Genomic DNA, 12,265 nt, shown 5'->3' with positions numbered 1-12,265 from the left:
AGGATGCCTTCCTCTTGTCTCCAGGGGGTAGGGCACGGCTGCAGATGTCTTTCTCATCCTAAATCTGTATACAAATCCTAGGCATTCCAGCATGATTCCTTTCGAGAATTTGCTCCAAACAAGGAACAAAATTGAATGGGTCCTCCTGGAGCCTTATGTTTTACATTAGAAAGTCAGATATCCAGGGCAAAGGGAGAAAAACAAACAAACAAACAAACACTTCTAATAATATTTCCTGACAAAGATGTTACTTGATTTATTTATTTGGGGGGCTTGCTCTATGACTCCGCTGATCTGGCTCCTGGGAGAATCTGGGGCAGTCTGTGTTTGCCCTGCCCAGGGATGCTATCAGACGGACACACTGGTAAGACTGGAATGTCAGCCTTGTTCTTGCTGCCCTGTCCTCCCTTACCCAAGTTCAAACTCTGTCGTTTCCACAAAGCCAATGTCTTAGGCTTCCTCTGCCTCCAGGCTTTCCAGTTCTCCCATAGTTCAGCCTGTGGGGTGTCCAATGAGTTTCACCCCTCTTTCATCATAACAACACAGCTTGTCCATTTCCTCAGCTGGATCACATAGAAGATCCTCCCGAAAGTGTGCTGCACACAAAGGCACTAGCCTCTTTTTAACAAACTTTGAGACCTATAGACCTTGTGAAGTTCTTAGTTTAGAAATAACTGGGAACTCCAGACTATGAACAGAGCTGGTCAAAGGCAGCCCTACCCATGAAAAAGCTTCCTGGGAGCCTGGAGTTTCGGAAAAGATATGTCAATCATAACCTAAATCCCCAAGACGAGAAACAGTCTATCCAAAGGCAGGTGTGCCCAAAGCATCCCTTCCTAAGACAATTCCCTTCCCCCTCTTTTTTTCTGAAGGAACCCCTCCCCCAAATTTTGACATGTGTGACCACAGTGCTCATTAAGATAGGTTAAATAATACCTTAGGCTATTTCAGAAAAAGCCTTCAGCTTTAGGGGCCCTGGGTTGTCAAAACTGCTGTTGCGTGGTAAGGCAGAATTTCTGCTCTTAGTTAAATATCTCAGGTTTGCACTGTATTGCAGCTTGGCTGTCGGAAAGTTTAATGTTCCATTTCCTGCACTTGACTTTCATTTACTTAAGATTTCAGACGAAGACTTCCTTTGTGTGTTCTCCTGTCTAGAGGGCAGCTCAAGGGGGGACTTCCTAATTTGGTCAGTTCCTGGCAAGCACTCTCTTGAGACAACAGGCCCTCAGAGATTTCTAGAATCGTGCTTGGTGCAATGGAAGCTTCAGAGGGTGGCAAGTGCACATTCTCAACAACTGAAGGTGATAGTGTTCCTTAAACAGCTCTCTCACCTACTAAGCAGGCTTGGACGAGCCTCCGCGCTGTTTGCTCAGAACCCTGGATTCGGGGGGTTTTACCTACATAGCTTCGCATTTCCTAGGAATCACCTTAAGATGAAGCCATTCACCTCCAACTCGTGCTTCCCAAGTGTGGATTTGTAGAACATATTTTAATTGTGAATGTTTCAAAAGTTTTCCCCAAGTACTTATTTGAAAACAACTATATTCAGGAGGGAAGCCTTGGAGGAACAGGGATGGAGACAAGTCTCCAGGAAGGTCACATAAGGCGGTGCCCATTAAAGCCCAGCCAGTTGCGTGGGTGGTACTGAGAGAGTGGGCAGCTCTACAGCAGTCATTCCCAACACCCCCAGGACCTCAGACTATCTGGGAGTGGGGTCCAGTGACTCCATCTGAGCAGGCTCTCCAGTGGAGACAAAAGCCTTTCCTCCCACAGATGGTGAAAGTTCTGGGTAAGGTAATGACAGGAATCATTTTTAAGAACTTGGGGAGATCCCCTCATAGTCCCAAGTCACCTACTTACCATCATTATCTAGCAACAATCACCTGCTGAGCCTGGATCAGTTGAGAGTCTGTATCTCAAGGCCCGAGCAGTGGGCAATACACCTGTTAAGTTCGTAAATGCCATGATGAAGGTGTACGTGACCTTGAAGCTCTCCTGAGACTGTGTTGGGATTTTAAGGTTTCTTTGGACCACACGTGAGATACTATAGGCTTTTTATACATAGCTGTGCTTGCCAATTATTTAGTCAGAATCACATGGAACATGGTTAACAATGTAATTTCTAATTACTTCATGAATTTTTTCTTTTACTTTAGATCACAAATTCCTTCTGTGTATAGACCATGGTGTCTGGTATAGGACTGATCTTTGTGTTTGAGAGATACAGCGATACAGAAATGGAGATGGTGAGTGGGCTGACAGGCTGTAAGTACCGTTTCTTTATTAAAATGACCAAGAAAACAAGAGGAACATTGATCTCTTTTCTGTTTATACTATAAAGGAACTAAATGTAGCATGAATTCTAGTTGGTCTTAATAAAAACTTGGATTCAGCTGTTAGGGGGTGAAAGCTAAGTGATCAGAGAAGCAGAGCACTCAGTCACTGGAGAGTTCTTACCTCTACCAATGCTCACACCAAAGAGGGGATCCTGTCTCTGCGAATCCTCAGACTTGCTGTCGCTACAAAACTTCAGACTGCCTTCTCAGACTGAGTCCTCAGACTGCATCTGAGCTCCTGACTCCTCCTGCCTTATATTCCTCTCTCCACCCAGCCATACCACACCCGTCTCCACCTCCCTAGTGCTGGGGTTAAAGGCATGTGCTCCCCTTGCTGGGATCACCTTTGTGTGAGCTCTGTTTCTCTTTTAGACAGATTCAGTCTTGTGTAGCCAAGGGTGACCTTGAACTCACAGAGATCTCTTTGTCTCCTGAGTGTAAGGATTAAAGGTGTGAGCCACCACTGCCTGGCCTCTATGTCTATCTAGTGGTTTAGCTCTGCACTCTGATCATCAGGCAAGCTTTATTTCTTAGATTATAAACAAAATATCACTACAATTAAACCTGAAAGTTTATAAGTAGAGTTTCTTAGAATCACATTTTTGTTTAAAGAGCAAAATTTCAAAAGTTCTGTTTTATATGTATTTGTTCAGAATTTAAATATGTATCACCTGATAATATTTGGCGGTTTAGCAGTCAGGACACCTTGGACTTGAATTCCAATTCTACCACAAGTTAGCTACACGAACTCAGGTGGGTTATTATGTCCTTTATGTTTGGTTTTCATTTGTACAACACATGTGTGCCACAAAACATGGCAAACGGTAACAAGTATATCACAAAGCATGGTTGACAGTAACATGTGGTCATAAAGCATGGCATACGGTAACTAACACGTGTGTCTCATCAGATTCTGGTGATGTGGGAGTGAGAGTGTGTTTAATGCGCAGAAGACAGATGTTCATTCCATATCTGTTGAACAAACTCTTCTTCTGTTGAAGTATTGCTCACAGTGCATTACAAAAGTCCCTTGTAGGCAATAAGTTCCGTGTCTGTGCCTTCTTTTTATTTCGCCATCTGCTATAAAATTGCTCCAGTTATTTTTTTCTGTACTTTTGAACATGTCTCACATCTGGGCCTTGGAATGTGTGTATCGTGTGTTTTTCAGGTAAAAGCATCAATTATTAGAGAGAAGTGTGTGCCGCCACCCTCTGTTCCCCTATGCTTATGTTCTGTCTCCAAATCAGGTAAACATATTGTGATATTATTACAGCCCCCTTTAAGTTATTGCTCTTGTACTAATAATCATCTTCTGGGGATTGTGACCCAGCCTTTTCACAAAGCACCCATTTGGGGGATGTTTTTAGGTACTACGTTTGCCTTGACATTTTTTCCAGTCCGTGTCTTCACTCTAGAAATGAGAATTAGCCGGCAGATGTCAGGAGACCTTTCCCTCATCTCTGCTGTTCTCACTCTCTCCACACCTGACACTGGATGCCTGCGCCTGCGCCTGACCCTTGGGTTCTTCTATGACTCATTGTTAATCATTATAAGGAATGGCTCCATCAGTTCATAAATTTGAAGGAAACTCAATTTCCCACACAGTCTGTTAAATGATCATCGGCATGCTGTTTGAGATGATTCATAAGCTCCCAAACTCCCATTATGTGGCACAGGTTTGAGGTAATATTGACAAACAAATTTACACATACTTGATTAGTTCAAACTAAGCAGGACTTCTCTATTGGCTAGTACACATAAGAGGACTTACAAGCATCTCATCCACAAACTAAATATTTAAAATCCAAACCCATTAAGTCAGTGCAGTTTGTCTCCATCGCGTGCCATAATGGGAATGAACTTCGAAGAATTCTCCACATAATGAGGTCGGCATCCCCTCCAGAGCGTCTACTGTAAACCAAGTTCACTTAGCTAATGATCACTGTAAACAGCCATTGATCCACCAAATGGGGGCCTGACACTGAATCACAGGGCATAAAACAGCTTCCAGACTTCACAGCACCCTTGCTCTGTGGGACAGAGTTGTCGCTCGGGAAATCACAAGCTGTGTGTGTGTGTGTGTGTGTGTGTGTGTGTGTGTTCACTTACATGTGTGTAAGACTGCACTTTAACTTTCTGTGGGCATATACTTAGAGTGTTGGGAGGCAGAAATGTTTAAAAGAAGTGATCAAAAAAATTGGCAAAGTGTTGATTCTCTCTGATATTCTGTACGGAAGAGGTTTCAAATGTGTTCTTAAGCTTATGAATGAGATGTTCACAGTTTGGTTGTTTTGTGGATAACATGTTTTTATTGTTGGAATAAAGGATGCAGTATATTGATCACGTTAATGTGTGGTGTGGATTAAATAAAAGTATAGGAATCCCAATGGCAGGAAGTGATGTGGTAACCCCAGGCACATACATCCCCACTGAGAGTCACTTATATTCTTTCAGGGTCATCTTTTAATGAGGAATAATTTACACAGAATCAAATTCACAATTTTCTTTTCTTTGTTTCTTTTTTTTGTTATTGTTGTTTTTATGAGACAAGGTTTCTCAGTAGTTTTTGAAGCCTGTCCTAGAACTAGCTGTTGTAGACCAGGTTGGCCTCGAACTCACAGAGATCCACCTGCCTCTGATTCCCAAGGGCTGGGATTAAAGTCGTGCGTCACCACTGCCCGGTGAAATTTACACATTTTAAGTACAAAATTTGTTCAGTCTTGGTGAATATCTACAATAGTCATCAATGTAATCATTGCACAGAAACTCTCCATCACCCCAGAACCATTCTTTGGACCCTTTAGAGTCAATCCCCGTAGTATTATGAGCAGCGGTGGGCTGTGTCCTGCCACCCGGCTAACTTTACACCCAAAATAATTACACAGAAACTGTATTCTTTTAAACACTGTTTGGCCCATTAGTTTTAACCTCTTATTGGCTAGCTCTTACATATTAATCTAACTCATTTCTAATATTCTGTGTAGTACCACGAGGTGGCTTACCAGGAAAGACCTTAACCTGTGTCTGTCTGGAGTGGGAGAATCATGGCGACTGCCTGACTCGGCTTTCTTTCTCCCAGAATTCTACCTAATTTTCTGTCCTATTAAAGGTCAAGCAGTTTTCTTTATTAATTAACCAATGAAACAACAGATAGAAAGATGACCCTCCTCCATCAAATCCCTTCTTTCAATCTATTCTGGGTAACTACTAATATGTGTTTGTTTTTATTTTTTTATTTTCTGATAATTGCACATAACAGGAGACATCTTTTGTATCCGGCTCCTTTTAATCTCATTCATTTTAAGAATTTCCTGTGGCATTGTGTAAACTATTCACTCAGTTATTCTTGCTGCTGAATCGTATTTTCTTCTGTGGCTCCTTTATGCCTTGTTCAATTTGTTCCATCGCCGATGGACGTCTGTGCTATGAACAGGACCTCTGTGCTGTTCAGGATGTGGCTGGTGACCATGAGCCCCTTGCACAACATTCTTGTTCAAGTCCTTTGGTGCAGCCGTGTTTTCACCTGTAATACTGGATCACAAATATGTTTTCATTGTTCAGTTTCTTTGCATGAACTTGGCCTGGCAGTTGAGTGTACACTTTGTCCGTCTGGTGAGTACAGCAATGCACATGATCTTCGTTTGTGTTTTCCTAAAGACAAAGGACATGGAATACCCTATCACAGAACTACTTGACATCCAGTGTTCTCTGAGGAAGTCTCTATTGAAATTTTTAACCTTGATATTAAGTTGCTTTTTTTTAAAAAAAAATTGTAGACTCACAGGAATTGTTTGTCTGTCCAGGACACAAGTTTACTACAAGATATGCATTTTGTAAGTGCATTTGCTAAGCCTACTGTTCGTCTGTTTCCTCTTATTAATATTGTGCTTCAAAGGAGAAAATCTAATTTTGAGAAAAAAATTATTTTATTATTCTTTCATGAGTTGTGCTTTCTTGTGTTGTAAAGACTTTTTCCCCTAAATCAAGAGCACAGAGATTTCCTCATATTTTCTTGCATAATTTCAGTTTTTAACTTGAGTTCTATGATTCATTGAAAGCCAATTTAAGGTCTAAGGAGAAGGCACAAACCATTTTTGCATTGAGTTTTATCATCGCGATAGTGTTATTGAGGAAAACTAGCTAGCTGTTGCTCATGAAATGGCTTGAAATCTTGTCGAAAATCAATAGATTCTATGTATGAATGGGTCACGATACCTAGATTCTCTTTTGTCTCGTTTTTACATGTTTGATCTTATGTGAGATCACGGTAGAGAACTCTTGGAGTTTGCCTGGAGTCTTTCCCCCACCTCATGGCCGTGTTTTCTCTGGCTTTCTTGAGCACACCCACCCTGCCTGACACCTCTCTAATCCTGCCTGCTCAACAGCATCCTCCTGTGCTTTCTGCATCCCTTCCTGCTGATTGATTTCCCTGCCGCTGTGAGCCCTGGCTCACCCATTCCTTGCACACAGAGCCATTTTTAATTGAATAACATGTACAATAAATTTCTCACTGTGAAAATGTTTTAAGAGCCTCTGTTACACTCATGCTCACTAGGCAATTGTCAAGGCCTGGGAGCTGAGAAGAGGAAAAGGAAAAAAGAATCTTGTTGCATTCATGACTCTCCTGTGTTCTGAATAGAGTGCGACTGTGTGTATTGACTTCTTCAGCAGTTCCTGTGATAAGGCAAGAGGCAAACTGAAAGGGCACTGGTCTGGGGTTTACCTATCACGGTGAAGAAGTTCCAGCAGTAACAGAATGCATGCATCATTGCATCTTGATGTGGGAGTGTCATATATCAATCTGTTGATTTCATTGGTTAAGTAATAAACAAACTGCTTGGGCTCGTAGCTTAGAACATAGGTGGGTGGAGTAAACAGAACAAAATGCTGGGAGGAAGAGGAAGTGAGGTAAGATACCTCAGAGAGAGACACCATGCTCCCGGCTCCTGGGCAGACACACGCGATGAAGCTCCAACCCAGGATGGACGTAGGCTAGAATCTTCCCGGTAAGCGCACCTAGCTGTGCTACATAGAATATTAGAAATGGGCTAGTCCAGGTGCGAGAGTTAGCCGAGATGAGGCTAGATAGAAATGGGCCAAGCAGTGATTAAAAGAATACAGTGTCTGTGTAATTACTTCGGGGCATAAGCTAGCCAGGTGGCCGGGGTGCTGGGAACGCAGCCCCGCAGCTACTATTACAACAGCATCTGCTGCAAGGAAGGAGAGAGTAATGGCAGAACAGGCTCAGCTTGCTTTCTGTTTTCTGGTCAACCTGGGATGCTAGTCCACAGAAAGGTTCCGTCGCCAGTAGACTGGGGACCCCAACTGATGGACAGAAGCTAATCTAATTTAGACAATCCCTCCAGGATATGCACAGAGACACATCTAGAGGATTCCAAACCCTGGGAAGGGGATGATCACACTAACCACACACTCAGCGTACTTCATGAAGCCCAGCTGAGATCTCTCGGAGGAACTCTGTCTTTGGCATTGAAGCATGGCCTATGTGAGTGGGAGGTCATGAACAATGGTGATGAATCCCAACATGATATAAATAAAGAAGGGGTCAGTTAGCATCTATTTGAAGAAACACTGGGTCACACCCCACTCCTGTGATATCAGGACAGGTAAATTGACAATGAAGAAGACTCTAACAGTCATTGCATTCCTTGAGGAATTATCCACCATTCGAAAAAGCTACTGAAGACAAAAGGAACTGACCAACAGAGCGCTTATAAAAAATTTTTTGAACAAAAAAAATAAATTTCTCACTATTAGTTGAAGATTTGTTTGGTATTTCTTTAAATCATATTTCAAACACTTGGAATTATGCAGCTTACTATGAACCTTTTGAGGCATCTTAGAGGTTAGTTTAGGTGCACAGTGTTTAGTTTAGGCCAATGGAGCCCTGCCAGACCTGCGTATCCTCCTATGTAGCAGGGGCTTCCCGCTCTCTATGGCAGTCAGACAGCCCAGGTCAGCTCCAGGCTTGCTCTGGAGAGCTTCCTTCAGTGATTCTCCCCTTCGGCTTGACAGGTAATTCTTTGACTTGCTCTTTCTTTAACCCTGGATGTGGCAGGAAAGTCTGAAATAAACGCAGCTTCTGATTCCTTCCCTTATCTGTGGAAATCCTACTTTCTTTTTTTCAAATGTGTACCTTTATTTCTCCAGTATACATCTATTCTGTACTTTTAAAAAAGCGTTTCTGTGTATTTGTGAACATATGAGTTTGTAGGTAGATGTGTCTGGTCTATGTGTGCGCTCTCGTGTGTGTGTGTGTGTGTGTGTGTGTGTGTGTGTGTGTGTGTGTGTGTTAGAAAGCTACCTTTTTTGTTGTTCCTCAGGTATTGCCTACCTTTTTAAAATTTTCTTTCTGTCTTTTTAGATCAAGTCTCTCAGTGGCCTGGAGCTTGCGAGTTGTCTAGGCTGGCTGGCCATTGAGCCCTGGGGAGCATCTGCCTCTGGTTCTGGGATGGAATTGCAGCCTGCAGGCTCAGAAGGCAAGTGACTCCCTGCTCCAGCTCTCTCCCTGCTCCGGCTCTTTCCAGGTATTGACTCCTGATTCTAGACCTGATCTGCTGCATCCCCACTGTCTTTCTAACTTGATCTTCCCCAGATTACAGACATCATTTCCTCCAATCTGTCCTCTTGATCCATCTGCTGTCAACTGAGTCTCTTGAGTCTACACTTTAAAGACCAGTGTGTTCCTGTGCTCTCCTGATACTGATACCCTGCCACACTCTACCTCCCACCTTCTCCCCTCCTATTTTTCTGAGTCAAGGCTGATAGTCATACTCTCTTCTGTAAGCCTGCATGTTGTGAAAAACCCACATTTCCAAATTCATCTTTTCTATGTAAGCTTTGTTTACTGTAAAGCCTGAATTATAGACAAGTTGAGTTTTATTCCTTATGCTGTTTCCACTGTGTGACCACAGGTCTCTTAAACAAGAATATTTCAGAGATGGGAGATGTTTCAGCAGTTAAGAGCACTTACTGATCTTGGAAAGCACCTGGGTTTACATGATTTACAACCATGTGTAATTCCAGTTCCACAGGACTGGATCCCTTCTTCTGACCTCCGTGGGCACCAGGCATATATGGTATGCATACAGGTAAAAATACACACAGGTAAAACATTCTCACACAAATAAATATTACCAAGACGTTGGGGGCAGGGGGAAGAAACAGAGAGGGAGAGAGAGAAACATTTTTATTTTGTTTTCACTACTAGACAATCTTTTTTGTTTCTCTCTGTAAGTTTCCTAAACTTTCATTCTTAACCTTGGTGTTTTGAAAACGCACAATAGCAATCCTAAGTAAAGATCTCTTTTTGTTTAAGCTGACTTAGGTAAATCACCTTACCAATTTGATGTGTTCTTCATCTCTGGGAAACTTACTCATGTTTCTTTTATAATTATTCCTCTGAATTCCCCTTTCTTATTAGGTCGATTTTATGTAGATCCTGTTTCCAGTCCCACCCTCATTTTCTTCAGTTTTTTGTTTTCATTTTATTTTCTGGGCACTTTATTCAATTTTTATATTTTAAATTATTTTATTTTAGAATTCACCTTGTAATATTTACAAGGTATTTATTTTATTTGTGTGTTTATGTTTTTAATTTTTTTAAGTATAGATATCTCCTTGACTCCCTCTGAAGATGTTAGATCTCCCCATCTTGGTGTCTCTGCGTTTCTTCCTTCTTGGCTTTTCTGTTCTGTAGACTCATTCACACCTGTGACTGAATTCTGAATGACTCTTCCTATCTGTGACTGGGCACAGGCAGCTGGCTTTGGCTGGCACACAGTATTGCTGCTTTGTGTTCTTCTCATTAGCCTCTGTTTGCACTGTGTATTTGTATTTGAATATTGTTCTTTTTTACTTGTTGTTTTGGAGTTTTTTGGGTTTTTCTGTTCATTTTTTTTGTTTTGTTTTGTTTTGTTTTGTTTTTTTTGCTTCCAATGTCTTATCAGTTATACCTTTAAGCCTATAACACTAATTTTAATCTGCAATTCCAATTTAATTTTGGAGAGCTTCCTATATGGGTTTATTATGTAATTTGTACCTAAAGTGTACTTATTTATTTATGATATGATGATGGATATACATCATGAAGCTAAGTATTATACTGGGTGGCTATTTCCCTCTTGGTGGGTCCAGTGTTACACCTGTCTCACCTGAGCATCTGAGCCCACATCTGAGGTGTGTGTCACACACATACACACAAACACACACACGCATATGCTTATAAAGCAAGCTAAATATACATGTAAATATATATACATTTTAGCTTGCTTTATAAATTGACCATAATTTTTTTAAATATGACTGTATTTTCCTTTTAATTTCTACCAATGTCACCTTCAGTTACTCTGGCTTTTACACAGTGCACTATTTTATTTTTACCACCAGGAGTTTGTTGTTGTTGTTGTTTTGAGCTACAGTGGGTGGGGCTTTCCATTTTCAATAAAAATTTGCTTTAAAAAATCCACTTTATTTGTAAAATATTTGATTAGAAAAACCTACAAACATTTTTTTTTTCATTTGTGGAGAAATTTAAAGTTTGGAGTTAGATTGTTTATAGCAAGATCTATGGAGAAACATCATTGGTGAGGAAATTGTCACAAAATCAGTGGACAAATTCAGAGTTTAGGGACAAAACACTATAAAGGGCAGGGGGCTGGCTCAGTTGATAGAGGGCTTATCACACAGCATGAAGACCTGAGGCCAGATCTCCAGTGCCCACATCAATTTTTTTTGGGGGGGGGCTTTTCTTCTAATCTCAGAATAGTTCCCTTTTTGTCTAAAAAGAAAATAAGAAATACTTTTTAATCCAACCGTTCTTCACGGTGCCTCTCTACATTCTGAAGTCCAACCGGCAAATCCCGATGAAAAGAACATGTCTTTAAATTATATCATTGTCCTTGGGTTTGTAATAATTACAATTTTTTTTTTCTGAACTTAGTGGTGTGATAAACACTTGTGGAGTAAGACCTCTGGTCTGTATCATCAGATCATCGAAGAAATCTACTCCATTGTGATGTTAATTGCAGCACAACCCCAAGGTTCTGAAAAGCACAGTTGTGATCCATGTGGATGTCAAAGCCCATGGAGTTAGAGAATGAATCAGGGCTTCTCAATGAACCACAGGGAATCAAGAACCACCTTTCTTCCCAGAGCTTTGAATGTTGCTCCAACATAGGCTAACCTCTGTGCTTTTTAATTGGCACCTTCGATTTTCAGTATCTCCAATGTCATAGGGCACTAGAATCTTTTGCTCTTTTTGTTTATATTTTGAAGTCTCCTTTTGAATAATTTGTTACAAAATGAAACATAAAGAATCCACTAAAAATAATAATGATAGTAAAAGGCAAGTGTCGTGGCACATACCTGAAACCTTAGGCTGGGGTGGGTGGTACGGAGACAGGCAGATACCCAGAGCTGGGTGCCACAACAGCCAAGGAGATTGGTGAGCTCTGGGCTCAGTGAAAGACTGTCTAGAGAGCTACAGAGAGAGACACCTGACCTCAACCTCTGACCTCCATACACATACACACAGGTCTGCATGCATGTGCTCACACAAACATACACGATGCACAGACATGCAAGTATATAAAATCTTCTAAATGCTAAAATAGCCTTTTTAAAAGTAAAATATTATGGAAGCCCTGTTTCTAACATAAACTAGCCCTAGGTCATAGGTCAAGGAGCACAGTCCATGGTGATGACTGTTGGAAATGCTTTGGGAACATTTTTGGTGAAGTGACTGATAGAACTCAATTTTCCTTACAGCAAGATTCAAACGAAGTATCCGGTAAGTAGAGTCCACCTTCCTGGAGTCTATTTCTTGCATTTCTCTAGGTAAAAACGTCAACTCCTCCGTTTTTCCATCAAGCAGTGGTGTCAGCAATTATTCTCTGCCTCCATGCATC

This window comes from Microtus oregoni, unplaced genomic scaffold (assembly GCF_018167655.1).
Source record: "Microtus oregoni isolate MIOR12 unplaced genomic scaffold, Mior012 000045F_ref0000178, whole genome shotgun sequence".
NCBI lineage: Eukaryota > Metazoa > Chordata > Mammalia > Rodentia > Cricetidae > Microtus > Microtus oregoni.
Note: the sequence above shows the minus strand (reverse complement) of the source record.